At 41.2% G+C, this 24,940-nt stretch overlaps 1 protein-coding gene, 1 long non-coding RNA gene and 1 pseudogene across 6 annotated transcripts in view; 2 read left to right on the top strand and 1 right to left on the bottom strand.

Moving 5' to 3' along the window:
- FRMD5 (FERM domain containing 5) overlaps positions 1 to 24,940 on the top strand; it is a 339,597-nt gene that overhangs the window by 196,733 nt on the left and 117,924 nt on the right. The gene's annotated exons all lie outside the window — the stretch shown is intronic.
- LOC129050482 (uncharacterized) lies at positions 10,728 to 15,265 on the bottom strand. Its single transcript, XR_008514120.2, has 4 exons — positions 15,147 to 15,265; positions 12,963 to 13,110; positions 12,560 to 12,674; positions 10,728 to 11,076 (listed from the first exon to the last, which is right to left on the bottom strand). It is a non-coding gene; the product is annotated as an uncharacterized LOC129050482 (long non-coding RNA).
- Positions 17,227 to 23,706, top strand: LOC129050480 (actin, cytoplasmic 1-like; annotated as a pseudogene).

The raw sequence follows: 24,940 nt of genomic DNA, 5'->3' as shown, positions 1-24,940 counted from the left end.
CCGCCTCCCGGGTTCACGCCATTCTCCTGCCTCAGCCTCCCCAGTCGCTGAGACTATAGGCACCTGCCACCACGCCTGGCATATTTTTTGTATTTTTAGTAGAGACAGGGTTTCACCGTGTTAGCCAGGATGGTGTCGATCTCCTGACCTCGTGATCTGCCTGCCTCAGCCTCCGAAAGTGCTGGGATTACAGGCATGAGCCACCGCGCCTGGCCTGGGAAGCTAATTTTTAATGGAGGAACTCTACAAGTTTAATGCTGTGATTCTTAACTTATTTTAGGTCAGAGACTCCTTTGAAAATCTGATGCAAGTATTAGCTTCCACAGTGAAAATACATTTATACAAAATTCTACATACAAAAATCTTTGGTGCACCACATGTTAAAAATATCAAGCCTGTGGCCGGGCACGGTGGTTCATGCCTGTAATCCCAGCACTTTGAGATGCTGAGGCAGGCAGATCACTTGAGGTCAGGAGTTCAAGACCAGCCTGGCCATCATGAGGAAACCACGTCTCTACTAAAAATACAAAAAAAATTAGCCAGGTGTGATGGCTCACGACTATAGTCCCAGCTACTTGGGAGGCTGAGGCACAAGAATCTCCTGAACCCAGGAGGCAGAGATTGCAGTGAGCTGAGATGGTGCCACTATACCCCAGCCTGGGCGACAGAGCAAGACTCTGTCTCAAAAAAATAATAAAATAAAGCCTTCCAAATAAAATTAAGGCTTCCAGAAATAAAGCCTTACAGGCTCATGCCTGTAATCCCAGCACTTCAGAAAAATGAGGCAGGAGTGTCGCCTGAGTCCAGGAGTTTGAGACCAGCCTGGGCAACATAGGGAGACCTCATCTCTACAAAAAAAAAAAAAAAAAAAAAAAATTGGCCGATTGTCCCCAGCTACTCAGTAGACTGAAGTGAGAGAATCACTAGAGCCCAGGATGTCAAGGCTGCAGTGAGCCATGATCATCCCACTGCACTCTAGCCAGAGCAACAGAGCAAGACCCCATCTCTTTAAAAAAAATTAGCAGCTAGGCGCAGTGGCTCACACCTGTAATCCCAGTACTTTGGGAGGCCAAGGCGGGTGGATCACCTGAGGTCAGGAGTTCAAGACCAGCCTGACCAACATGGAGAAACCCTGTCTCTACTAAAAATACAAAATTAGCCGGGGTGGTGGCACATGCCTATAATCCCAGCTACTTGGGAGGCTGAGGCAGGAGAATCGCTTGAACCCAGGAGATGGAGGTTGCGATGAGCCAAGATCACGCCATTGCACTCCAGCCTGGGCAACAAGAGCGAAATTCTGCCTCAAAAAAAAAAATTAATTAATTTAAAAAATTAGATTTTAAAAATTCAAAAAATTAAAAGATAAAAATATCTGGCCTTGTAGATACTAGGAAAATGCAAAGTATGTTAGGATGTTAATGTCCATTTTGATCAGCAGAGAACTTGAGGGCTTAAAAACATTGTTCTCAAAACAGTCAAGTTTGTCAAATATGTACATTAACTCCAAATGAAATTCTAGGCCCTCACAGTATCATTAAAAGCAGAAGTTTATATATATATAGGCACACCTTGGAGATATTGCAGAATCAGTTCCAGACCACTGCAATAAAGTGGATAGTGCAATAAAGCAAGTCACAGATTTTTTGGTTTCCCAGTGCGTATAAAAGTTATGTTTCACTATACTGTAGTCTGTTAAGTGTGCAATAGAATTATGTCTGGAAAAAAACATTCATATATTTTAATTTAAAAATGCTTTTTTGCTAAAAAATGCTAACAATTACCTGAGCCTTCAGCAAGTTAAAATCTTTTGGCTGGTGGAAGGTCCTGCCTTGATGTTGACAGCTGCTGACTGGTCAGGGTGGTGGCTGCTGAAGGTGGCTATGACAATTTCTTATAATAATATAACCATGAAGTTTGTCACATCAATGGACTCTTCCTTTTATGAAAGATTTCTCTGTAGCATGCAATGCTGTTTAACTGCATTTTACCCACAGTAGAACTTCTTTCAAAATTGGAGTCAATCTTCTCCAATCCTGCCACTGTTTTATCAACTAAGTTTATGGGATATTCTAAATCTTTTGTTGTCATTTCAACAATGTTCACAGCATCTTCACCAGGAGTAGTTTCCATCTCAAGAAACCACTTTCTCTGCTCATCCATAAGAAGCAACTTCACATCCCTTCAAGTTTGATCTTGAGATTGCGGCAATTCAGTCACATCTTCAGGTTCAACTTCTAATTCTAGTTTTCTTGCTATTTCTACCACATCTACAGTTACTTCCTCCACTGACACCTTGAAATCATAAGGGTTGGAATCAACTTTTTCCAAACTCCTGTTAATGTTGATAATTTGACTTCCCCCCATGAGCCACAGATGTTCTTAATGGCATCTAGAATGATGGCATTCAGTTTTTCAATTTACTTTGCCTAGATCCATCAGAGGAATCACTATTCATGCAGCTATAGTCTTATGAAATGTATTTCTTAAAATAACACTTGAAAGTCCAAATTACTCCTTGATCCATGGGCTACCAACTGGATGTTAGCAAGTGTGAAAACAACATTAATCTCCTGTACATCTCCATCAGATCTCTTTGGCAATCAGGTAGATTGTCAGTGAGCAGTAATATTTTGAAAGAAATTTTTTTTTCTTTTTGAGCAGCAGGTCTCAACAATGAACTGAAAATATTTTGTAAACCATGCCGTAAACAGATGTACTATCGCCCATGCTTTGTTGTTTCATTTATAGAGCACAGGCACAATATATTTAGCATAATTCTTAAAGATCCTGGGATTTTCAGAATGGTAAATGAGCATTGGGCCTCAATTTAAAGTCACCAGCTGCATTATCCTTTAATCTGAGTCAGCCTATCCTTTGAAGCTTTGAAGCCAGACGTTGACTTTACTCCATCTATGAAAGTCCTAGATGGCATCTTCTTCCAGTGGAAGGCTGTTTAATCTACAATGAAAATCTGTTGTTGTAGCCACCTTCATAAGTGATCTCAGTTAGATCTTCTGGGTAACTTGCTGCAGCTTCTGTATCAGCACTTACTACTTCATCTTGCACTTTTATGTTATGGAGATGTTGATATGGTTTGAATCTGTGTCCCTGCCCAGATCTCCTGTTGAAAGATAATCCCCAATGCTGGAGGTAGGGCCTGGTGGGAGGTGATTGGACATGGGGGTGGCTTCTCATGAATGGTTTAGCATCATCCCCTTAGTGCTGTTCTTGTGGTAGAGTTATCACGAGATCTGTTTTTTTTTTTTATTATACTTTAAGTTTTAGGGTACATGTGCACAATGTGCAGGTTAGTTACATATGTATACATGTGCCATGCTGGTGTGCTGCACCCATTAACTCGTCATTTAGCATTAGGTGTATCTCCTAATGCTATCCCTCCCCCCTCCCCCCACCCCACAACAGTCCCCAGAGTGTGATGTTCCCCTTCCTGTGTCCATGTGTTCTCATTGTTCAATTCCCATCTATGAGTGAGGACATGCAGTGTTTGGTTTTTTGTCCTTGCGATAGTTTACTGAGAATGATGATTTCCAATTTCATCCATGTCCCTACAAAGGACATGAACTCATCATTTTTTATGGCTGCATAGTATTCCATGGTAGATATGTGCCACATTTTCTTAATCCAGTCTATCATTGTTGGACATTTGGGTTGGTTCCAAGTCTTCGCTATTGTGAATAGTGCCGCAATAAACATACATGTGCATGTGTCTTTATAGCAGCATGATTTATAGTCCTTTGGGTATATACCCAGTAATGGGATGGCTGGGTCAAATGGTATTTCTAGTTCTAGATCCCTGAGGAATCGCCACACTGACTTCCACAATGGTTGAACTAGTTTACAGTCCCACCAACAGTGTAAAAGTGTTCCTATTTCTCCACATCCTCTCCAGCACCTGTTGTTTCCTGACTTTTTAATGATTGTCATTCTAACTGGTGTGAGATGGTATCTCATTGTGGTTTTGATTTGCATTTCTCTGATGACCAGTGATGATGAGCATTTTTTCATGTGTCTTTTGGCTGCATAAATGTCTTCTTTTGAGAAGTGTCTGTTCATATCCTTCACCCACTTTTTGATGGGGTTGTTTGCTTTTTTCTTGTAAATTTGTTTGAGTTCATTGTAGATTCTGGATATTAGCCCTTTGTCAGATGAGTAGGTTGCGAAAATTTTCTCCCATTTTGTAGGTTGCCTGTTCACTCTGATGGTAGTTTCTTTTGCTGTGCAGAAGCTCTTTAGTTTAATTCGATCCCATTTGTCAATTTTGGCTTTTGTTGCCATTGCTTTTGGTGTTTTAGACATGAAGTCCTTGCCCATGCCTATGTCCTGAGTGGTAATGCCTAGGTTATAAAAACCCTAGAAGAGATCTGGTTGTTTAAAAGTGTGTAGCACCTTCCCCTCACTTTTTTCCTCCTGCTCCGGCCATGTGAGATGCCTTGCTTCCCGTTTGCCTTCCACCATGATTGTAAGTTTCCTGAGGCCTCCCAAGAAATAGAAGCCGCTATATTTCCTTTATAGCCTGCAGAACTGTGAGTCAATTAAACCTCTTTTCTTTGTAAATTACCCAGTCTCAGATATTTCTTTTTTCTTTTTCTTTTCTTTCTTTTTTTTTTTCTTTTTCTTTTTCTTTTCTTTTTTTTTTTCTTTTTCTTTTTCTTTTCTTTTTTTTTTTTTTTTTTTTTTGAGATGGAGTTTCACTCTTTTTGCCCAGGCTGGAGTGCAATGGTGCGATCTCAGCTCACTGCAACCTCCACCTACCGGGTTCAAGTGATTCTCCTGCCTCAGCATCCCGAGTAGCTGGGATTACAGGCACACACCACCATGCCTGGCTGATTTTGTATTTTTAGTAGAGACGGGGTTTCACCATGTTGGCCAGGCTGGTCTCAAACTCCTGACTTCAGATGATCTGCCTGCCTTGGCCTCGCAAAGTGCTGGATTACAGGCATGAGCCACCACACCCAGCCTCAGGTATTTCTTTATAGCAGTATGAGAGTGGACTTAATACAGATGGCTTCTTTCCTTAAACCTCATGAACCAACCTCTGCCAGCTTCAGACTTGTCTTGTGCAGCTTTCTTATCTCTCTCAGCCTTCACAGAATTGAGGAGAGGTAAGGCCTTGCTCTGGATTTGGCTTTGATTAAAGGGAATGCTGTGTCTTGTGTGATCTTCTATCCAGACCACTAAAACTTTCTGCGTATCAGCATGAAGACTGTTTTACTTTCCTGTTATTCATGTGATCACTGGAGTAGCACTTTAAATTTCCTTCAAGAACTCTTCCTTTGCATTTACAAATTTGGCTCACTATTTGGCTCAAGAAGCCTAGCTTTCAGCCTATCTCAGCTTTCAACCTGCTTTTCTCACTAAGCATAATCATTTTTAGCTTTTGATTTAAAGTTAAAGACATGTGACTTTTCCTCTTACTTGAACACTTACAGGCCATTGAAAGGTTATTAATTGGCTAATTTCAATATTGTTGTGTCTCAGGGTATAGGGAGGCCCAAAGAGAGGGACTGAGTTGGGGGAACAGCTGGTTGATGGAGCTGTGAGGACACATAAAACATTTGTTAAGTTCGCCATCTTCTATGGGCATGGCTTATGGTGCCCCAAAGCGAGTATAGTAGTAACATTAAGGATCACAGATCACCATAAGAAAAAATAATAATAATAGAAAACTTTGAAATATTGCAAGATTTAACAAAATGTGACACAGAGACATGAAGTGTGCATGTGCTATTAGAAAAATGGTGCTAGTAGACTTGCTGGATGCCAGGTTGCCACAAACCTTCAATTTATTTAAAAAAAAAAACAACAACAAAAAAATAGTATCTGTGAGTCACAATAAAGTGAAGCACAATAAAATGAGATATGCTTGTACTGATATGTACACACATAGGTATACATACATGTTAAATAAAAACTATGGCATTTTCTCTGGAAGTTTGATTTAACATTCATTTGAAGTACCTTGGCTCACTGGTGTGGGTGTGTTACTAAATTTCTTGTAAGGACAGATTCCTCTTTGAGAGAATGCTGGTTTGAAAAATAAATATGAGAGCTATTGGTCCAAATTGCTATTATAGATTAAAAATCAAATTGTTTTACAGAAAATTTTTAGTCAAACCATGCTGCCAAAATAGGGGGTGAAACAATTCATAATGCTGGGTTCCTAATAATTTATTCATTCAACATCAGCAAATATTTGTTGAGTGTCTACAGCTTGCTGGACACTGTTCTAGGCCCCTTTGTTCTTCAGTGAACAAAAGAGACAAAAATTCATGTCCTCATAAATTTTAGCAGTGATGCAGGGGTGGAGAATAAGCAATGAATAATAAACATAAAAAATCAGTAAATGATATAATATATGGTATATTAGAAAGTGATAAGTGCTGTAGAATACAAAAACATAGGGTAGGGTAAGGAAAATGGGGACTGCTATAGTTGGGAGGGTGGTTGTAATATCGAGTATACATATCAAATACAGTAGTCAGTGTGGGCCTTGTTGAAGTAAGATTGAACACTTGAAGGAAGTAAAATAATCGTTTCTGGCAAAGGAATCATAGCCAAGGGCATAAATAAGATTATAGCTGTAGAGTGTGACAAATAGCTAGAAGGCTATTGTGTTTGGAGTAAAGTAGGATGATGAAGGGAGTAATAGGAGGTGAGGCCAGAAAGTTATAGGGACATTTTTAGGACTCTGGGTTTTACTCTTGAGTGAAATAGGGAACCATTGCAGGGTTTTAACAACGTACATCTGAGTCTTTTGTGATCATTGGAATGTTAAGAGGAGTGATTGAAAGTGACTTACATTTTTAAAAGCACTACCCTGATGTTGATGACAGACTGATTAAGGGGCAAGGGTAGAGGCAGGAAGACTAGCTGGGTGCAATCTAGGCCCAAGACGATGGTGGTGGCTTGGACCAGGGTGATTGATAGCGGTGGAGGTGGTAAGATGTGGTTAGATTCTGAAGACATTTTGAAGGTAGAACTGATAGGATTTTCTGACAGATTAGATAGATGTGTAGTATGAAAGAAAGAGTAAAGACTCCAGGATGATGCCAGGGTTTTTTATCTGAGCAACTAGAAGGATGGAGTTGCCATCAACTGAAATGGGAAAGGCTGTGGGTGGACCCCATTTGGAACAAAAGATCAAGAGTTCAGTCTTCTGCTGTGGTATGACTTGGGAATTCTGAAACTACTTTCCTTGTATCCTGGGACTGAGCACATAAGTAAAGTGAGGATAATAGGAGGTAGGTCTCTCATTGTTAGAAAACGGAGTTACAAGTATGGAAAGGGGGGAGACTAGAATTAAGGGAAGAGACCACCCCTCATATTGTCTTATGCCCAATTTCTGCCTCCAAAGAAAGAAGAAGTAAAAACGAGAAGGCAAAAATGAAATCCACAGGCAGACAGCCCAGCGCCGCACCCTGGGCCTGGTAGTTAAAGATCGACCCCTGACCTAACCGGTTATGTTATCTATAGATTCCAGACATAGTATAAAAAAGCACTGTGAAAATCCCTGTCCTGTTCTGTTCCATTCCAATTACCGGTGCATGCAGCCCCCAGTCACATACCCCCTGCTTGCTCAATCGATTGTGAGCCTCTCACACGGACCCCCTTAGAGTTGTAAGACCTTAAAAGGGACAAGAATTACTCACTCAGGGAGATTGGTTTTTGGAGACGTGAGTCCGCCAATGCTCCCAGCTGAGTAAAGCCCTTTCTTTCCACAACTCAGTGTCTGAGGGGTTCTTGTCTGCGGCTCATCCTGCTACAGAATGAACCCTTTGAAATTGGAATAGAATTAGAGATATTAGTGTAAACCCATGGTTTTTAACATTGAGATACAGAAATGGATATAAATATACACCCTCAAACATACTTTCTTAACTTCATTACTGAGAAGGCCTGCGACGAATGACCCTCCAATAACAGTGATCACACAACACCCAGATGTAAGTTTTTAAATGCCACTCTCCACTAAAAAAATCAGGTGCCTTTGAGAACTAGCTGATTCTGGGCCAGGGCAGAGAAAGGGTAAGATGAGCCTGGGACATCTTATTGTGCTAGAAACTTTAAAAGTGCTCAAGTAATGATGACATGTCAAAAGGACAGGAAACAACTTGAAGGGGCTCACTGTGGCCAAACCTAGGAGTCTTTTGGCATCAAAATAAAGAATGAACTGGGTGCAGTGGCTTGCCAGGCATGGTGGCTTATGCCTGTAATCCCAGCACTTTGGGAGGCTGAGGCAGGTGGATCACTTGAGGCCAGGAATTTGAGATCAGCCTGGCCAACATGGTGAAACCCCGTGTCTACTAAAATTACAAAAATTATCCGGGTGCTAATTAGCCAGCTACTCAGGAGGCTGAGGCAGGAGGATCCCTTGAGCTCAGGGGTTCAAGACAACGTTTTGAAACCCCATTTTTACAAAAAATACAAAAAAATTAGCTGGGCGTGGTGACATGTGCCTGTAGTCCCAGCTACTTGGGGGGCTGAGGCAGGAGGATCACTTGAGTGTGGGAAGCGGAGGCTGCAGTGAGCTGTGTTCATGCCACAGGACTCCAGCCTGAATGACAAAGTGATTTTTGTCTCAAAAAAAAAATAAATAAATAAAATTGGATCTTTGTCTTATGCCATATACAAAAATAAACTCAAAATGGATTAAAGATTTAAACATAAGACCTGAAACCATAAAAATCCTAGAAGAAAATATAGGGGGAAAGCTCCATGACATCAGTCTTGGCAATACTTTTTTAAATATGACACTAAAAACACAGGCAACAAAAGCAAAAACAACAAGCAGGGCTACATCAAATTAAAAAGTTCCTGCACAGCAGAGGGAACCATCAACAAAATGAAAAAGTGTCCCACAGAATGGGAGAAAATATTTATAATCCATATGTCTGTCTAATAAGGGATTAAATCCAAAATATATGAAACTCATACAACTCAATGACAGAAAAACAAATAACCTGATTTAAAAATGGGCATAGGAGCTGAATAGACGTTTTTCCAAGGAAGATATAAAAATGGTCAACAAGTATATGAAAAGGTGTTCAACATCACTGATCATTAGGGAAATACAAATCAAAACCACAATGAGATAGCACTTCAAACACGTTAGAATGACTATTATAAGAAAGACAAAAGATAACAAGTATTGGTGAGAATACTTGTTATTGGTGAGAAAAGGGAACCCTTGTACACTATTAATGGGAATGTAAATTAGTGTAGCCATTTTGAGGCTGGGCATGGTGGCTCGCACCTATGGTTCCAGCTACTTGGGTGGCTGAGGTGGGAGGATTGCTTGAGCCCAGGAGGTTGAGGCTGAACTGAGCTGTGTTCACACCACTTCACTCCAGCCTGGGCAACAGAGCGAGACCCTATCTCCAAATACTAAAAAAGTATAGCCATTTGGAAAATCAGTATGGAGGTTCCTCAAAAATTTTAAAATAGAACTACCACAGGGTACAGTGGGTCACACCTGTAATCCCAGCACTTTGGGAGGCCAAGGTGGGTGGATCACCCGAGATCAGGAGTTCAAGAACAGCTTGGCCAACATGGCAAAACCCCGTCTCTACTAAAAATACAAAAATTAGCTGGGTGTGGTGGCGCTTGCCTATAATCCCAGCTACTTGGGAGGCTGAAGCATGAGAATCGCTTGAACCCGGGAGGCAGAGGTTGCAGTGAGCCGAGATTGTGACACTGCGCTCCAGCCTGGGGGATACAGTGAGACTCTGTCTCAAGAAAAAAAAAAATAGAACTACCATGTGATCCAGCAATCCCACTTCTGGGCATATATCCAAAGGAAATGAGTTGAAGAGATTTCTGCACTCTCATGTTCATTGCAGCGTTATTCACAATAGCCAAGAAATGGAAACAATCTTTTAAGTGTTCATTCACAAAAGAATGGACAAAGAAATTGTGGTAGGGCGAAGTGCAGTGGCTCACACCTGTAATCTCAGCATTTTGGGAGACTGAGCAGGAGGATAACTTGAGCTCAGGAATTCAAGACCACCCTGGGCAATATAGTAAGACCCTGTCTCTACAAAAAAATAAAAAATAGCTGGGCATGGGGCATGCCTATAGTCCTAGCTACTAGGGAAGCTGAGGCAGGAGCATGGCTTGAGCCCAAGGAGTTTGGGGCTGCAATGAGCACTCCAGCCAGGGTGGCAGAGTGAAATGCTGTCTCCAAAAAAACAAAAATAAATCATGGCATATGTATATATATACACACACACACAAATATAAAATGGTATATCATGTATGTGTGTGTATCTGTATATCACACATATATCTGTGATATAGATATTCCATTGTATATGTGTGTGTATATTCACATATATAGATACACACACATGCGTATACAATGAAATACTACCCAGCCTGTAAAAAGGTGGAAGTCTTGCCATTTGTGACAACATGAATGCAACTGGAGGGCATTATTCTGAGTGAAATAAGTCAGAGACAAATACTGCATGATCTCACATATGTGGAATCTAAGAAAGTCAAACTCATAAAAAGAGTAAAAAAGTAGTTACCAGGAGTCAGGTGTGGGGGTAGGGAAATGGGAAGATGTTGGTAAGAGGGAACAAACTTGCAGTCATAAGTAAATTGTGGAGACCTGATGTACAGCATGGTGACTATAATAATAATGAATTGCATACTAGGAAAAAAGTTTTTAAATGAGTGTAGAGTTTTAATTTTGCTAGATGAAGAGTTCTGGAGATTGGTCGCACAACAGTGTGAATGTACTTGACACAACTGAACTGCACACTTATAATTAAAGGCTGGGTGCGGTGGCTCATGCCTGTAATCCTAGCACTTTAGAAGGCCAAGGCAGGCAGATCACTTGAGGTCAGGAGTTCGAGACCAGCCTGGCCAGTATGTCAAAACCTTGTCTCTACTAAAATTACAAAAATTAGCCAGGCGTGGTGGCACACACCTGTAATCCCAGCTACTCAGGAAGCTGAGGCAGGAGAATCGCTTGAACCTGGGAGGTGGAGGTTGCAGTGAGCCGAGATCACACCACCGCACTCCAGCCTAAGCAATAGATGGAGACTCCGTCTGAAAAAAAAATAAAAATGAAAGCAACTTGTGAAGAGAGAAGAAACAGTGTTAACAGCTGAGGAATGAAATTATCATCTGTTTGTTTCCTATCCCTAGCATTTGATGATTACAGCTTATTTTCTTTTTTCAGAAGTTTTGGTGCTTGCTTGCCAGCAGGTTGTTCCCAGAGATTGTCTGTGTTCTAGAAAGTGATGTCATTTTGCATGGTAGAGAGCAGCTGGATAGAAATAGGCCTGCCTATCTCATGGCAGGGCGGAGTCTTGGAATGCAGAGTCTTTCATTCAAATCATACTGAACTTCCTGATGTGAAATCAGCCATCATCTCACAAGCTCATCTCATCAATTTCCTGGTAGAAGCAGCTGTGCTGCCAGGGATAGAATCCTCTGGCCAGCCATTATTAGATCTGAAAAAGCACCCCTTGTTTTCCCTTTAGTGCTCAAGCCTTAGTGTCTGCCAGTTTGAATGGCAGTGGAGTTTAGGGATTTGTATGTACTTAAACTGAATGAGGTAGAGAGCCTAATGGTCATGACAGAATTGACAGACACCCTCTCCATGGAGTGTTGGATCACATATGCATTGCCTCTGATCAGTCTGCTTGTTTGAAACTAATGTCAAAGGCAATGTCTAGTGTTGCCTCTTACCTTTAATAGGAAACTAGAAATAGAACCCTTGTTCACCTGTGCAGAGATTTGCCATCAGAGAACTTCATCTGTCCTTTAATACTTTTGCTGTGTCCTGGAAATGATTTCTTTACTTGTCTTCCAGGATATGTCACTCATTCCTACCAACTAATAATAAGCATATCTAAATCTTGTAGACCACTTTGCAATTTACAAAGTTATGTATCTATTATCTCATTTAATCTTGATAGCAGAACTAAAAAGGCGATAGTCTTATTCCCATTTTGTGGAGAAGGAATCATAGCTCCAGATCATATACCACCTGTAAACAGCTATGATCGTTATATCCCTGATGACAATACCTTAGTTCCACATTGAACCAGTTGAAGAAATGTAGCTTTGTTAATTATATTATCTAACAAAGTCTCTTTAGTGTGATGTAGGAAATGCCTCACACAAAGGACCATTTTACTATATATAGTATAACATCATGTTATATACCTTAAATATATATAATAACATTTTTTTAAGACAGGAAAAAGAGGCCTTTAAGAGGCTTACTGGAAGTAGATGGGAGATCTCAATGTCGTGAATGTTGAAGAACATATCTTTTTGTTTTCATTATGGTTTTGTCGTGGTTGTTTGGAAACAACACAAGTCATATGGACTGAAACTGTTGTTTCTTGTGGCGTGCATGATCATTCTGATTTTTCTATAAAGAGTAGAGATAGATAGACATGTTTCCTTTTCATCATTTGCAAGCATTGTCTAGATTATGGGGAGGCAACTGCCACTGTTAGATTTCAATAATATAAAAACTTAACAACAGAAATCAGGCCCAGGGGAAAAATCCACTCACTTTGGCAGCAGAACTATATCAAGAAAGCTCAGGGGCAAGGAGACAGTTTCTCCTATGGAGACACACTAGGTTCTATCAGCAATTCTGGTATCCTGTGTCGTTGCCAGCAGGCACCCTGAAGGGAATGAGATGAACCACAAGAGAATGTGTTGGTAAGAACATATCCTTTGCAACCTTACTGCAGAATGGGGAATTTCTTTTGAGCTTGATCCATTTTTGTTCCCTAGAGTCAAAAATTATGTTTTCTTGAGGAATCTCAAGAGTAGAATCTTTGGGTGTGGATTGGGGAGAGGAGTGGGCAGAGAACAGGACAACAATGAAGGCTGGTTTTAAAGAGGTAGAGCAAAGATGCCGTAAACAAGCATAGCAGTTAGAGTATTGTGAAATGAAATTTGGGAGTTACCCTTCAGGCCTTTATCATCGTAAGAGTCATTTTCTTTCTGGTGCTAGCAGCATTCTTCTGTTAAGGTAGGTCCCCTGTGTCTCTCTTCTTGAAAGTAGGAGTTCAAACTTTCTCTCTTTTCCTTCTTCTCATCATGACTAGAGTATACCTGAGCAGATATTTGTGTTTGTACATTCTAGTTCAGTGATATTCATGTTTTAATCATTGGAAAGCTTTAAAGAAATATCAATGCATGTATCATTTTTTTAAAAGCCCCCCACATGATTCTAATATATAGCCAAGGTTGACACTGTTCAAGAGCAGTGTTTATCAAACTTTAATTTGTAAATGAATCATCTGGGGATCTCTTTAAAAGATGGTTTCTGCTTTCAGTAGATCCAGGATAGAGCCTAAAATTCTGCATTTTCAACATGAAAAACACTTTGAGCAGCAAATTCCAGAACAATGGTTCTCAAACTGGTATACAAAAAAAAAAAAAAAAATCAGCTGAGGAGCTTAAAAAAAAAGGCAGTCCCTACTCAGATCAGTTCAGTAAGAATCTATAGGAGAGAAACTGAGGGTTTGAACATCAGCTAGATGGTGAAATTGAACTTTATAGCGCTCATCACCTCACAGAAATATCAATGTAAACAACTATCCATGCCTGAAAATACCTTCACAAGAAATAGGGAAATCAGATGAGAGATTATAGCAATGAGGTATCATGTAGAAATAAGAAAAGATACATTGAAGAGGGCAGGAAAGACAGTTTTACGTTACCCTCGTCACACTTACCCAAACCTCAGATAGCACAGCATGGAGAAAGATACCCTCTGTGTGAGGGAAGGAGAGTGAGTACCGGACATTGCCTCATTCCTCAACACTGGGCCTGTCCCAGTAAAACCCATCACTGGGTAGGCCCCCATGGTCCCTGACTCCAGGCCCGTACCTACAGACTAGGCTTCCAAGTCCACCACAGTGCCAAGCTAGATCCTGCAGCCCCAGGCTCCAGGCCTGCTCAGTGGACCCTGCCTCCAGGCCAGCCCCTGCAGACCTAGTCTCCAGGCCCACCCCAGGTTCCAGAACAGCCCAGAGGCAGGTCAGCCCACACAACCCCAGGCTTTAAGCCTGCCCCAGTGCCAAGGCAGCACCCTAGGCCTCAGACACCAAGCCATCACCTTCAGACACGGGCTCCAGGCCAGGCTGATCCTCGTGACCCCACCCTATAGGGGAGCCTCTGCAGCCCTACACTCCAGCAGCTCCGGGGTTCAGCCCTGTTCTAGCAGATCCAGGGTCCAGGCTCATCCCAGTAGACCCCAGCACTGGGCTGGAAACCATGGACACAGGCTCTAGGAACATCCATGTCGACCCAGGTTCCAGGCTGGCTCTCATGGCTCCAGGACCTACGTTAGCCCTCAAAAACCTAGCCTCCAGACCTAACCTCCAGGCACATCCCCATGGACCCAGTCTTCAGGCCAGTCCCCAGGGTTCCAGGTACCATGCCAGTACCCATGATCCCAGGCTCCAGACTAGCCCCTATAGATCCAAGCTTCATTCCTGCCCTAACACCAGGCTGGCCCCAGGCTCCAGGCCAGTCCCCATAGACCCAACCTCCAGTGGACCCAGAATCCAAACCTGCTCCAGCAGACCCAGGGTCCAGACCTACCCCTGTAGACACCAGTGCCAGGACAGTCTCCATGAACCATGTCTCCAGGACCACTCCTGGTGACCCATGCTCCAGGCCAGCTCCTGTGGACCCAGGACCCAGCCTGCCCCCACAAACTCAGGCTCCAGGCACACCCCAGCACCAGGCCAGCCTCTTTGAAATCAGGCTTCAGCCCTTTGTAGCTGCAGGGTCTTCATCCATGGATTTAACCAATCACGGATCACAAATGTAGTTAAGCCTACATTGGTTACATCTGTACTAAACAGGTGCAGACTTTTTTCTTGTCATTATTCCCTGAACAATACAGTATAACAGCTATTTACATAGCATTTACTTTGTATTAGGTACTACTAGTAATCTAGATATTTAAAATGTGTGGGAGGATATGCATATGTTGTTATATGCAAATACTGCATTGTTTTATATAAGGGACTTGAGCATCTGTGGATTTTGGTATTCTCAAAGGGTCCTGGAACCAATTCCCCACAGATGCTGAGGGATGACTATATTCAAAGTGCTAAAGGAGAAAACAAGAATACCTGGAAGCTGTCCTTCAGAAATGGAGAGAGAAAGGCTTTCTCAGATAAGCAAAAGCTGAGGGAGTTCATCACCACCAAACTTGTCTTATGAAAAAGGCTGAACGGAGTTCTTCAAGCTGAAAGAAGAGGATGCTAATTAGTAAACATTAAAACATATAAACTCACTGGTAAAAGTAAGTACACAGTCAAATTCAGAATAATACTGTAATGGCGGTGTGTAAGTTACTTATATCTTTAGCATGAAGGTTAGGCAAAACTATTTAAAAATACTAATAGTGCTGGGTGCAGTGGCTCACACCTGTAATCCTAGCACTTTGGAAGGCTGAGGTTGGTAGATCACTTGAGGTCAGGAGTTCGAGACCAGCCTGGCCAACATGGTAAAACCCCATCTCTACCAAAAAATAAAAAAATTAGCTGGGTGTGGTGGCATGTGCCTGTAGTCCCAGCTACGCAGGAGGCTGAGGTAGGAGAATCACTTGAACCTGGGAGGCCAGTATTGCGCCATTGAACTCCAGGCTGGGCAACAGAATGAGACCTTCTCTCAGAAAAATAAAATAAAATAAAAATAATAATAGCTATAATAATTGCTTAATGAATACACAATATAAAAAGATGTAAATGTTGATAGTAAAAGCATAAAATATGAGGGGCAGGTAGAGTAAAAGTATTGAGTTTTTTTATGCACTCAAAGTTGTTATCAGTTTAAAATGGCCTGTTATAACTATAAGATGTTCTGTGTAAGCCTCATGGTAACCACAAAGCAAAAGCCTATAGTAGAGTCACAAAAAATAAAAAGTAAGGAATCAAAGCCTAACACTAGAGAAAATAAATCACAAAGGAAGATAGCAAGAGAAGAAGGAAAAAAGGATCCACAAAACAATCAGAAAACAACTAATAAAATGGCAGTAGTAAGTCCCTACCTATCAATGATTACTTTGAATGGAAATGGATTAAATTCTCTAATCAGAAGGCATAGAATGGTTGAATGAATTTAAAAAACAAGACCCAACTATATATATGCTGCCTACAAGACACTCATTTCACCATTAAGGACACACATAGATTGAAAGTAAAAGGATGGCAAAACATATTCCATGCAAATAGAAATCAAAAGAAAGCAGGGGTAACTATTCTTATGTCAGATAAAATAGACTTTAAGTCAAAAGCTGTAAAATGAGACAAGGTCATTATATAAAGATAAGGAGGTCAGTTCATCAAGAGACTATAACAATTATACATATAGATGCACCAACAATGGAGCACCTAAGTATATTAAACAAATATTAAAGGACCTGAAGGGAGAGACAGATTGCAACACAATAATAGTAGGGGACTTTGATACCCAACTTTAAGCAATGGACGTTTCATCCAGACAAAAAAAATCAATAAGGAAGCATTGGACTTAAACTGTATTTTACATCAAATGGACCTAACAGACATATACAGAACATTGCATCCAGCAGCAACATCATATACATTCTTCTCTAGCACACATGAAACATTCTCCAGGGTAAATCATATGTTAGGGCCAGATGCAGTGGCTCACGCCTGTAATTCCAGCACTTTGGGAGGCCAAGGCAGGAGGATCACGAGGTCAAGAGATCAAGACCAACCTGGCCAACAAGGTGAAACCTTGTCTCTACTAAAAATACAAAAAAATTAGCCGAGCGTGGTGGCACGCACCTGTAGTCCCAGCTACTCGGGAGGCTGAGGCAGGAGAATTGCTTGAACCTGGGAGTTGGAGGTTGCAGTGAGCCGAGATCGTGCCACTGCATTCCAGCCTGGCAACAGAATGAGACTCCATCATAATAATAATAAAAGAAAAAAAAAATAAATAAATAAATAAATAAATAAATAAATGTTTGGTAGATTCCACCAAAAAAAAAAAAAAAAAAAAAAAAAAAAAAAAAATAAAAATAAAGTGTTTCCCCATTGTTTTATTCTAGTAGTTTCATAGTTTCAGGTGTTATATTTAAGTTTTTAATCCATTTGTATTTGACTTTTGTATATGATAAGAGAGAGGGATCTAGTTTTATTCTTCCTCATATGGGTACCCCAGCACAATTCATTAAAGAGACTTTTTCCCAAAAAAAAAAAAAAAAAAAAAAAAAAAAAAAAAAAAAAAAAAAAAAAAAAAAAAAAGAGAAAAAAAAAAAACCCATTATGTTAGAGCACAAAACAAGTCTAAACAAATTTAAATGAGTTTAAGATTGAAATCATATCAAATATATTTTTGCTCACCAAAGTGTGAAACTAGAAGTTAAGAACTGGAGGAATTTTAGAAAATTTCCAAATATATGGAAATTAAACAACATGCTTCTAAACAACAAATAGGTCAAGAAGTTAAAAGGGAACTTTTAAAATATCTTGAGACAAAAATAGAATACAACATACCAAAACTTATGGAATGCACCAAAAGCAGTGCTAAGGGGTGAGTTTGTAGCAATAAACATCCATCAAAAAAAGAAAAAGGGCCCATTGTCTCATGCCTGTAATCCCAGTGCTTTGGGAGGCTGAGACAGGAGGACCACTTGAGCCTGAGTTTGAAGTTACAATGAGTTATGATCATGCCATTGTACTCCAGCCTGGGCAGAGGAATACCCCATCTCTAAAAATAAAATAAGAATTGGAGACTGATTTGAGTAATAATAAAACTCCAGTCCAGCCGGGTGCAGCGGCTCACACTTGTAATCCCAGTGTTTTGGGCGGCCAAGGCAGGTGGATCACCTGAGATCAGGAGTTTGAGACCAGCCTGGCCAATGTGGTGAAACCCTGTCTCTACTAAAAATACAAAAATTAGCTGGGCATAGTTGCATGCACCTGTAGTCCCAGCTACTCAGGAGGCTGAGGCAGGAGAATTGTTTGAACCCAGAGGCAGAGGTTGCAGTGAGCTGATATCGCACCACTGCTCTCCAGCCTGGGCAACAGAGTAAGACTCCATCTCAAAATAAATAAATAAATAAATAATAAAACTCCAGTCCCTTGCAAAAAAAAAAAAAAAAAGAATTTACAACCTTCTCATCAGTAAATATTTGGACATATTCAGGAATGCCCAACCACCAACCAATACTGGACATTTTTGCTGTAGAGACAATTCTCAAGTCTAAAACTCCACGTCAGATTAAAACAAAACAAAAACAAACTCAGAACGATCTCCAACTGGAAATTTGATTAAAGAACAAATTTCATTTCTGCTGTGAGACTCATTAGTGGAGAATATTTGTAGTCCCTATTTCTAAAGCCAACTTTATTATTTTCAAAGCCAGAATTATAGTAGAAAGCAAATATTCCTAGTAGTATTTTTTTAATAGAAGATACCTTATCCTCAAATAACTTATAGTTTAAAGAGTTTCTGTTTCTCTCATACTTCATCTTGTTGGGAGCTATCAGCATTCAGGGTTTGGATTTTTTCTGACACATGGTTTCCTTCTGGAAAGCTACTAATTAGAAAAAGGATGCAGGGCTAGAACACTGCGCTGTGTTAGAGATTTTATTATTGAGCCATCTCCAAAGAATGTTGGACCAAGATTCAAGTTTAGCAGAGCTAATACATAAATGGAGTTGAGAAAACAGGAGAATGGAGAATACATCAGTGCCCTCTTTGAAAACATCAATCCCTTACCTGGTAGGCCTGATGATTTTTAATGGAGACGAGATTGTGGATTTTTTGTGGCAAGAACCGTCTAGTTTAATGTTCAAGAATTATCAGCACCGAAGACAGATCAAAAGGTCAATATTTGTCCTCCCTGTAAATGCCTTGTCCTGGGAGGGTGTTAATATGCCCAATTTGGCAATGAATTTATGGATTTTTATAATGAATATCCATATTTCAAACCCAGGCAGGTGCTCTGGAGCAGTACTGTCTGAGGGCACAGAATGCAGCAGCAGCAGTAGCAGCAGCAGCAAAGACCTGTCCCAGGCATTCAGGGCTCATTTGTATGGATGCACCGATGCTGTGGGAGCTGCATACATCAAAGCCACTGCAGTCCCCATCACAGAGCCTCACTGAAAAAAGGATTGTTCTGCAGCTTTCCTTTCCCATCAGAGTTCCACTCCGTAATCTAATGCCCTTTAGCTGGAGAGGATCTGGGAGAAAGGGAGCTGAATGTGCAAAGCAAAGAACAATTTAAGTAGAGGGCTCAAAAATAATTGGCAGCTTTGGGTAAAATAAAGTTCTACAATGATAAAAATCACAGCATCTTAACTCTGGCAGAGACCTGTACAGGTCATACAGTCCATCTTCCCTTGCCTGTTTTCAAAACTTAAACCATTCCAATTGGATAAGAACTAATTTTTCATTTTAGGACTTGCAGAAAGAAAATTACAGAGCTCTCTTTGAAATCTGTTCTAATATATAGTACCTCTTTCACTGTAAGTTCATTTTTAAGTCAACCCAAATCCATCATGTTCCAGTTAAAATTGGTTTTTGTTTGTTCAGTCATCTATAGAGATGTATAATGACTAGTCAGTATCCCTTATGTAAAAGTCATTGAAGATCAGCCATAGTTAAATTACCACTTCAACTGTCTTCTCAGTGGCTAAAATCTATCAAGTTCCTTAAACAGTTTTTCTATGGCCAGTTTTTTTAGTCTCTTACCTGTTATTATTATCTTCTCTTCATTTTCCATGCCAATCTTTGGTTGTAAAGCTTAAACTGGACCCAGTTGCTGTAGAAATATCTGATGATGAGTACTCAGTACAATGAAAAACTCACCTCGTGTTTCCTAAATACTTGTAGTTTTTGCTTTGCACACTAATGTGAGAACAAAACTTACCATGCTGGCTGACTCTATATGATCTTAATAATCAATGAGAAAATTTATGATACATAAATGTGTCAAAACATTTGAAACTCTATTTCTATTGGTTATAAATGTATAGAGAAATGAAAAAACATAGTGAAACTAATGTTAGTAAGCTGTAATTTAAAACATTATAAATAATGAGAAAAGAAATTTTATTTATAGGCATACCGCAGAGATATTGCAGGTTTGATTCCAGACCATTGCAAAAAGCAAATATCACAAAAAAGCAAAGTCAGACAAATATTTTGGTTTCCCAGTGCATATAAAACTTATGTTTCTGCTGAGACCGTGTCCACCCTGCAAGCACAGAGCCTTGCCCTCGCCTCTCTGCCACCCATCCACACCCGCCGCCAGCTCACCATGGATGATGATATCACCATGCTTGTCGTCGACAATGGCTCCGGCATATGCAAGGCCAGCTTTGCGGGTGACAATGCCCACCCCGGGCCATCTTCTCCTTCATTGTGGGGCGCCCCAGGCACCAGGGCATGACAGTGGGCATGAGTCAGAAGGACTCCTATGTGGGCGACAAGGCCCAGAGCAAGAGAGGCATCCTGACCCTGAAGTACCGCATCGAGCAAGACATTGTCACCACCTGGGACGACATGGGGAAGATCTGGCACCACACCTTCTACAACGAGCTGTGTGTGGCTGCCAAGGAGCACCCCATGCTGCTGACCAAGGTCCCCCTGAGCCCCAAGGCCAACCACAAGATTACCCAGATCATGTTTGAGATCTTCGACAGGCCAGCCATGTACGTGGCCATCCAGGCCGTGCTGCCCTGTACATCTCTGGCCGTACCACTGGCATCGTGATGGACTACGGTGACGGAGTCACCCACACTGTGCCCATCTGTGAGGAGTATGCCCTCCCCCACACCATCCTGCATGTGGACCTGGCTGGTCAGGACCTGACTGACTACCTCATGAAGATCCTCACCTAGTGCAGCTACATCTTCACCGCCACAGCCAAGCAGGAAATTGTACATGACATCAAGGAGAAGCTGTGCTATGTCACCCTGGACTTGGAGCAGGAGATAGCCATGGTGGCCTCCAGCTCCTCCCTGGAGATAGCTACAAGCTGCCCGACAGCCAGATCATCACCATCAGCAAAAGCAGTTCTGCTGCCCTGAGGCGCTCTTCCAGCCTTCCTTCCTGGGCATGGAATCCTGCGGCATCCATGAAACTACCTTCAACTCCATCATGAAGTGTGATGTGGACATCCTCAAAGACCTGTATGCCAACACAGCGCTGTCTGGCGGCACCACCACGTACCCTGGCATCGCCAATAGGATGCAGAAGATCACCACCCTGGCACCCAGCACAATGAAGATCAAGATCATTGCTCCTACCAAGCGCAAGTACTCCATGTGGATCGGCAGCTCCATCCTGGCCCGGCTGTCCACTGTCCAGCAGATGTGGATCAGCAAGCAGGAGTATGATGAGTCAGGCACCTCCATCATCCACCGCAGATGCTTCTAGGCAGACTGTGACTTAGTTGCGTTACACCCTTTCTTGACAAAACCTAACTTGCACAGAAAACAAGATGAGACTGGCATGACTTTGTTTTTTTATTTTGTTTTGTTTTGTTTGGCTTGACTCAGGATTTAAAAACTAGAATGGTGAAGGTGACAGCAGTTGGTTGGAGTGAGCATCCCCCAAAGTTCTACAGTGTGGCGAGGGACTTTGATTGTACATTGTTCTTTTTTTAATAGTCATTCCAAATATCGTGAGATGCGTTGTTACAGGAAGTCCCTTGCCCTCCTAAAAGCTACCCCACTTCTCTCTAAGGAGAATGGCCCAGTCCTCTCCTGTGTCCACACAGGGGACGTGATAGCGTTGCTTTCATGTAAGTTATGTAATGCAACTTTTTTTTAATCTTTGCCTTAATACTTCTTTATTTTGTTTTATTTTGAATGATCAGCTTTCGTGGCCCCCCTTTTTTGTCCCCCAACTTGAGATGTATGAAGGCTTTTGGTCTCCCTGGGAGTGGGTGGAGGTAGCCAGGGCATACCCGTACACTGACTTCAGACCAGTTGAATAAAAGTGCATGCCTTATAGAAAAAACACTTGTGTTTCCACTGTATTGTAGTCTAGTCATTGTGCAGTAGCATATGTCTAAAAAAACAATGCACATACCTTCCTTAAAAAACACTTCGTTGCTAAAAAAAAAAAAAAAAGCTAATGACCATCTGAGCCTTCAGTGAGTAGTAATCTTTTTGCTGCAAAAGGGTCTTGCCTCAATGCTGGGGGACCTTGCTCTGTATTAGGTTTTGGCTTAAGGGAATGTTGTGGCTAGTTCGATCTTCTGTCCAGGGTCCTCAACCCCCAGGCCACAGACCAGGCCACACAGCAGGAGGTGAGTGGTGGGGGGGCAAGAGAAGCTTCATCTGTATTTACAGCTGCTCCCCATCACTTGTATTACTATCTGAATTCTGCCTCCTGTCAGATCAGCAGCAGCATTAGATTCTCATAGGAGTGCGAACCCCATTGTGAACTGTGCATGTGAGGGATCTAGATTGCATGCTCCTTATGAGAATCTAATTCTTGATGATCTGTCACTGTCTCCCATGACCCCCAGATGGGACTATGTAATTGCAGGAAAACAAGCTCAGGGCTCCCACTGATTCTACATTATGGTGAATTTATAATTATTTCATTATATATTACAATGTAATAATAGGTTGGGCATGGTGGTTCACACCTGTAATCCCAGCACGTTGGGAGGCCGAGGCAGGTGGGATTGCTTGAGGTCAGGAGTTTGAAACTAGCCTTGCCAACATAGTGAAACCCCGTCTCTACTAAAAATACAAAAATTAGCCGGGCATGGTGGTGCATGCCTATAGTCCCAGCTACTTGGGAGGGTGAGGCAGGAGAATTGCTTGAAACCGGGAGGCTGGGGTTACAGTGAGCCGAGATCGCACCACTGCACTCTAGCTTGGGCAACAGAGCAAGACTCCGTCTCAAAAAAAAAAAAAAAAAAAAAAAGTAATAATAGAAATAAAGTGCCCAATAACTGTAATGCGCTGGAATCATCCTGAAACCCCCTGAAACCCCCTGCAACCTGGTCCGTGGAAAAGTTGTCCTCCACAAAACTGGTCCCTGGTGCCAAAAAGGTTGAGGACTGCTGTTCTATGTAGACCATTAAAACTTTCTCCATATCAGCAAGAAGGCTCTTTCACTTTACCATTCATGTGTTCACTGGAGTAGCACTTTGAATATCCATCAAGATCTTTTTCTTTGCATTCACAACTTGGCTAACTGGCACAAGATGCCTAGCTTTTGGCCTTTCAACATGTTTTTCTCATTAAGCTTAATCATTTCTAGGTTTTGATTTAGAGACATGTGACTCTTCCTTTCACTTGAACACTTAGAGGCCATTGTAGGGTTATTAATTGGCTTAATTTCCTCATATTGTGGTGTCTGGGGGAATAGGAAAGCCTGAAGAGAGGGAGGAAAATGGAGGAATACCCTGTCAATGGAGCAGTTAGGACACACACATTTATTGGTTATGTTCACTGTCTTCTATGCGTGTGGTTCATGGCACCCCAAAATAATTGCAATAGTAACATCAAAGATCACTGATCACAGATTAACATAACAGATATAATAATGAAAAAGTTTGAAATATTGCGAGAATTAACAAAATGCAACAGAGACACAAAATGAGTACATGCTGTTGGAAAAATGGTGCTGAAAGACTTGCTCAATGCAGGCTTGCTACAAACCTTCAGTTTATTAAAAAAAAAAAAAACCCACAATATTTACAAAGCACAATAAAGTGAAGCACAATAAAACCAGCTATGTCAGTATTTATTAAAAAAATCCCAAGTACTTTAACAGTACTTGCCTCCTTTTTGTCATATAGTTTATGATACTGAGAAAACATTTTTTCTGTGCCTTGGTGAATTGTCATCATACTCCCTCCTAAGTTTGGATGAGCTTCCAATATTTTACACTTTGTGCTTTCAGTGTCATGAAATATCTGCAAGAGTTTCTTTAATGTGAAGTTTTTGCCAGCATCACTTCCTCTGGGACATCTTCATACTTTTTGTCACAACCACTTTCCTCATTTACATTGATTAGTTTGCCTTCACTAAGTTCCTCTGGTGCATATCTAGAGTCCCTTAAATAGCATCAATGTTAATAATCTCACAGTTAGCTATTTCTTCTATAACCCTATTACATTCCTGTTACCACTTTTTGTTACTTTGCTGCATTTTCATCTTCGTTAGCCAGTTCCCTCTTTCAGTTATCGTTTTTGGGTTTCATCATTGGAAGACAAGGAGGCAACCCCACTGCACACTTTGTTGTTTGTGCATTAACTGAATAACAGATGCACAGTGACTAGTCACCGACAGACTGTGAAAGAAGTGATGTGATTTGTCACTGATCGTGATACACATCTGTTATTTATGTTGTGAAATGAAGAGCTAGCAATCAAGTTTGTACTTCATGTAATTACTCACAGTTAATAAACCATGGCAACTGAAATTTCAACCCTGTTGTTTGGGGACTGACGTTCTTTCATCTAAGAACCATGCAAAGTGAGGACAACCTCAGTCAATTCCTACATTCCTTCAGGCCAACTGCTAATTTTCTGATTCCTGGTCAGTTATCTACTCTGACATTCAGATCTTTTTTTGATATATATGCCTTACTAACTTCATCTTAGTGAAGTTTCTCTTTCTTCTCCAGGGGCAATACATTTGATCTTTCCTCTCTGACATTTATGCTCTTGGCTTCTGACCATTCCTTCAATCTCTAAGTTTGTTTGAAATACTGATTTGCCCCGCTAGCTTGTGATCATTTGCAAATTAAATAGACATTTCTCCATTCATTAATGTGAATACTTATTCCCACAGAATGTCAGTTCCTGAATACCAGCACAGGTTCACCCAGCCAGCTCATCCTTATCCTTTGGTCATACGGTCCAGTCAGTTGTGTAAGGGACTCTGTAAAGGTCCTGGGTGGGGCCTCAGAATCTATA

Source organism: Pongo abelii, chromosome 16, assembly GCF_028885655.2.
Source record: "Pongo abelii isolate AG06213 chromosome 16, NHGRI_mPonAbe1-v2.0_pri, whole genome shotgun sequence".
In the NCBI taxonomy this organism is placed as follows: domain Eukaryota; kingdom Metazoa; phylum Chordata; class Mammalia; order Primates; family Hominidae; genus Pongo; species Pongo abelii.
The sequence above is the reverse complement of the archived record's forward strand: the minus strand, read 5'-3'. Positions and strand labels throughout refer to the sequence as shown.